This window comes from Myxine glutinosa, chromosome 3 (assembly GCF_964187855.1).
Source record: "Myxine glutinosa chromosome 3, kmMyxGlut1.1, whole genome shotgun sequence".
Classification (NCBI taxonomy): Eukaryota; Metazoa; Chordata; class Myxini; order Myxiniformes; family Myxinidae; genus Myxine; species Myxine glutinosa.
Genome location: NC_136263.1, coordinates 220347624 through 220353258, shown reverse-complemented (window position 1 = coordinate 220353258; position 5635 = coordinate 220347624). Strand labels below are relative to the sequence as shown.

Below are 5635 nucleotides of genomic sequence, written 5' to 3'. Positions count from 1 at the left end.
TCCACCTGCCAAGCGGCTGCGATCAAGTGTAGAAGGGCTGACACATGAAAAAACAAAATGTGTCTGGTGCTGTAAACCGGAGTCGGCAAAGCACCCAGAATCAAAGCTGTCCCTGATTTCGTATGATGCTTGCAGCGTTCTGATGACCTCGAGCATGGGCAACGTTCAAGAGTCACACAGTGGTCCTCGAAGATCAGAGCATGCGAGACAGAATCAACTGTGTGATCGATTATGCAGCTGATGACCCATATGCGATTGAGATCAGATATCACAACAAATGCTGGTTGAAATATGTGCGTAGTTACCAGAAAATGAGTGAAGATGACAAACTCCCACGCATGCACAATGTCAATCTCCGTGAGGCTCAGACTATCTTCTTTGACCACATCAGAACAGTTATCTTTGAGGAACGTGAGCTAAGGTCACTACAGAGCCTCCTCAAAGACTACAGCTCTATCATATCTCGGTATGGCTTCTCAACATCCAGCATCAAGTCATCCTTTATCAAAGATATCCTGACCCGGGAGTTTGAGGGCAAGATCGGCTTCCACTCCCGCCCTCAGAGAAACCAGAGCGACCTAGTCTATGACACATCTGGGGGTGGTTCATATGTTGAAGCAGCACTCTCCGCCATCGGTGTTGGCAGTGAACAACTGGTGCACAATGTGGCTAAGCGGCTCAAGGATGATGTCAAGTCAAACCCATCCCATGGCCGCCAAGAGTCGAGGAGCTAGAAGAGGAGGAAGAGCTCTCGCCTCTCATGGTGCAGCTGCTATCTGCTTTGCAGGGGAAGAAGGAGGTAGATCTGTCTCCCGGCACACTCTCTCTCACCTCTCTCATCACGCAGTACATTACAAAGCGACCCACCACTACCGCCATCAATGCCACCGTCACCCTTCATGGGATGACTCGCAACAAGGAGCTTATTGACTCTTACAAGCTGGGCATGGGGATCAGCTACCCGAACGTGCTTCTCCTACGTGACCTCTGGACCATGCATGACCGAGCGATGTTTGATCTGTCCTGATGAGATCGCTGAGGGAGAACCAAGCATTAGTATCATTGACAATGATGACTTTACCAACGACACGTTGACAGGAGGGGGTACTGCACACCGCTGTAACTGGATGTTTCTGCAGCATCTAGAACGTCTTGTACCGGATTATGAGGCTAACATCCAGGATGAGCAAACACGCATCACAGACGCAAAGACTGTGTCACAGGCACTAACTGAGAAGGCATCTGAGATGCAAGTAGTTAAGCCGTATAGGACGATAAAACGTGGGGAGCCTCCCATCCGGCCAAAGCCCACTATGTTCTCATCAAGTACAAAGCATCAGTGCAAGCGGAGCATTTTTCATGCCATTGCTCGTGTGGACGTGGATGGTGACCGCCCTGATGCAGGTGAGCAGGCTATCCCTTCATACAATGGGTTTTATGCTGGTTTAAATGCGGAGCAAGGGAAGAGCAAGGCTTATTTTCATGTCCTACAATCAACCGCCCAACAAGTCAGTTGTGAATGACATCATGGACAAGCTTTCTATCATCATTGCCACCAAGCACATGCCTTTCGCCTTCTTAGTGGGAGATCATCCCGTGTACGTCCTCATTACCCTGCTCAAGGCCGAGAACCTAAAGAAATACCATGACATTGTGCCCTTTCTAGGTCCCTTCCATACACAGTGTGTGATGAGTGCTATATACAAGCGCTACAACGGGAGTGAGTTAGGAGATGTACTCGTGGCAGCAGGAGTTATTGCCGAGGGCTCCGTTGATCGTGCGCTGAAAGGCAAGCATTACAAAAGGGGGCTGCGTTGCTTGAGGCTTATGTATGAGGCGCTCATGAGTCAGCTGGTGCAGGAGAGGCTCGTGCCCTGCCTGGCTGATGAGACGAGGGAGAACCTCGAGTTGCTGGGAGATACTAGTCTTTCCCAAGAATCCCTACCTGACCGACCTTGCAGAGTGTTGATGCAGAGATCTGAGATTGTCTACTCTGTTGGCTCCCACTGCACCAATTTGTCAACCCAGCAACCAATGGAGAACTACAGCTTTCACCAGTCTGAGGCTGATACTGTCCTCTTTTCTGCTTACGCAGTTCTGCGTGAATCAGGCTACAGTGGCCCTGTTGTCATTGATACCGCTGATACCGATGCCTATGTCGCGGCAGCAGTCATCTCGCAGCAGCTGCCCGGAAAGCTCTGTATCAAGAGGAAGAAGGAGACTATCTTATGTCATGGCCTGGTTAATGACGAGATGGCAGACTATTGTGCAGCTGCACTGTATGACAGGCTGTGATGCCAACTCAGGCTTCTATGGCAAGGGTAAGAAGTTGGTGTATGACCGGGTGGCGAAGAGCCCTGTGGCTCAACGGCAGCTCTCGCTGTGTGGAGATAGCCTTGACCTTGAGGAGGTGCTAGAGGAGCTCTTCCAGTTCACACAACATGTCATCTATGGCGACGAAAAGAGTAGCACCATGGCTGAGGCCCGTGCAGCAAAGTGGAAGACACTGAAAAACAAATCATTTATCAGTCTCCCTCCAGATGCAGACAGCCTACGCCAACACTGCCTCCGAGCAAACTACTTGGCATATCTTGTGCGTCATCCCTCCAAAAAACACCACCCCTCGCCACTCGGACATGGCTGGGAGCTGGTGGGTGGTCGCTGTCGCCCTGTCCGCCACACGCAACCTGCTCTCCCGACACATCTACCTGCACCAGGGCCAGCTGAAGAGTGAGGAAAATGAGAGACAGGAGGGGAATGAGGAGCGAGATGATGATGTACAAAGGCGGGGAGATTCATCGGAATCTGATGATTCAGATTCTAGTGAAGCAGAATGCTCTGATTCGGACTAATCATATAATTAAAGGTCATATTGATTAATTACTTCATTTGAAAACTGTTCGAGTCACAGCTATTAAAAATAGCTTATTTTGAAGTGTAATGAGTTTACTTGTCATGCAATCATCAATTACTTTACTGCAAGATATCCTTATGGAGGTAGTTTATTTAACATGTTTAAGTACAAAAGTTGCATTTTCGCTCTACTGGATGGTGGCCATCTTGGATTTCTGGGTCAAAATAATGTCATAACGTCAAACTAATGTCAGATTCGGAATCCTCGTGGTCAAATTACCCAAAAAAGTGTCTTTGTACGTGATTCTAGGTGTTCTGGTTCAAAACTTAATTTTTCAAGATAGTGCCAGCGGTCATCTTGGATTCGGGCCTCTGGCGAAAAATGCCGGGATTTTTGGGAGGGACATAGAGGCTATTTTTGTTATAAAATGTCAATAGAAGTCAAATCAATCGTCAAACCTTACTAGCCAGAAAATTGTCACGGAATTGAAGTTTTGGACCTAACTATGAGATCAAACAAGAGATTTCAGTAACTTCACGGTGAGCTCCGGATGAAATGAGTGGATAACTTAAACTCATTCACAAGATGTTACTTCTGTTGTTGTTTCGTATCCAGCCTTCGGCTGCTGGTTGCATCATTTTCTGGAAGTGTGGCTGTGCCGCAGACGCAGTGCCACTGTTAACAGTAATAACTACAAGGGCACTCGGTAGTGGGAATACCTCTGGTGGAGGGCATACCCCTGGTAGAGTGCATACCACCGGCAGAGTGCATACCTCTGGTAGGGTGCATACCTCTGGTAGGGTACATACCTCTAGTAGAGTGCATACCCCTGGTAGAGTGCATACCCCTGGTAGAGTGCATACCCCTGGTAGAGTGCATACCTCTAGTAGAGTGCATACCCCTGGTAGGGTGCATACTTCTGGTAGAGTGCATACGCCTGGTAGAGTGAATACCTCCAGTAGATGGCATACCTCAGGTAGAGTGCATACCTCTGGTAGAGGGCATACTTCTGGTAGGGTGCATACCCCTGGTAGAGTGAATACCCCTGGTAGAGTGAATACCCCTGGTAGATTGCATACCCCTGGTAGATTGCATACCTCTGGTAGATTGCATACCTCTGGTAGATTGCATACCCCTGGTAGATTGCATACCCCTGGTAGATTGCATACCCCTGGTAGAGGGGATACCCCTTGTAGAGTGCATACCCCTGGTAGAGTGCATACCCCTGGTAGATTGCATACCCCTTGTAGAGTGCATACCCCTGGTAGATTGCATACCCCTGGTAGAGTGCATACCCCTGGTAGAGTGCATACCCCTGGTAGAGTGCATACCAGGGTGATTTATTCCATTTTTGTCCCACTGATCAGATCCGGATTCAAACCTTCACCAAAACCGAATCACCTCTTCCTCATCACACACCCAACTTATCCACCAAGTTTCGTCCGAATCTGTCCATAACTTTTTGAGACATCGTCTTGTATATCATTGTTAGCCCGATCATTCAATGGTGAGGTTGGTGTTGGCTTCACGGTTAAGGTGGCTGGCTTTAAATATTCGGGTCCTGAGTTTGAGCCCCTGCCATGATGTTGAACACCAGGTGAGCTGACACAGCCTGTCATCCTTTTGAGGTGGGCAAAATGAGTACCTGCCGACTGGTAATGGGGGCATTGCATCAGTGCACGTCCTGCCCCCAGAAAATGATGCAGTCAAACAGCCACAGGCTGCATCTGAACCACCACCAATCAATGGTGAAGAATCCCGAAAATAATCCTCGTATCCGGATCCGGATCTTCACCAAAATCGAATCAATTATTTATTGTCACCTACCCCACCGGTACACCGAATTTCGTCCGAATCCGTCCATACCTTTCTGAGATATCCTGCACACAAACATACAGGGGTGAAAACATAACCTCGGTCCACCTTCGTTGGGTGGATGTAACAATACAATTCCTTTCACGCCATTTCATTGGCTAAGGAGTGCAGTACTGGCCAGGTCGCCACTCCGACGCAGGATACTCGAATGGTTTATTACTCCCAACTCCCAGTAAGCTGGTACTCACCTGGTCCACCTCGGAAGGATGACAGGTTGAGTCAGCCCACCTGGGCCCGGTTGCTCGAAGCTCTCCAGTGGATAAATATGTGATATCCTTCCAGAAACCGGGCCCAGGTGTTATTTTAACGGTACGACAGGTGCTCAATCTCAGGACCTTAAGATGTTAAACCAGCCACCTTAACCGTTAAGGTAACACCAGGTTTATGTTACCCAATAACCCATTCACAAGATGTTAAAATTTCCATGAAACGTCATTATTTTAATTTTAAAAGAAAATCGCACGAAGGCGAAAATCAAATATCCGGATGTTCGGGGGAAGGTTTTGTTATATGGGAACAAGAGGATGGTTGGGGATTCCTAACCAGGTACAGAAAGGTGAGTTGTGTTTCGTAAAGAAGGTGAAATAAATAATGTATTTAATATTTCAAATGTTATCAAAGAGATTAATGTGTTTGTGTTTCTGTCCGTTTGTCTAAAAGTCTGTGACCCCGCGTCGTGTCCACAGATGGACGGACCCCGAGTCTGGACCCAAACACTGCACATCCTTGGGTCAAGATCTCCCAGGATCTCAGGACGGCGACTCGAACCAGGACCGACAATCATCCACCGAAACATCCTGATCGGTTTGATCGTCTTGCACAAGTTCTTTCCTCAGAGTTTCTACTCGGGTCGTCATTACTGGGAGGTCGATGTGAGGTCGAGTAGTTGGTGGAGAATCGGCATCT

At 48.2% G+C, this 5635-nt stretch overlaps 1 long non-coding RNA gene across 1 annotated transcript; it reads right to left on the bottom strand.

The window, feature by feature from the left end:
• Positions 1 to 4654: 4654 nt before the first annotated feature.
• LOC144891182 (uncharacterized) lies at positions 4655 to 5100 on the bottom strand. Its single transcript, XR_013622770.1, has 2 exons — positions 4918 to 5100; positions 4655 to 4734 (listed from the first exon to the last, which is right to left on the bottom strand). It is a non-coding gene; the product is annotated as an uncharacterized LOC144891182 (long non-coding RNA).
• Between the last annotated feature and the right edge of the window lie 535 nt (positions 5101 to 5635).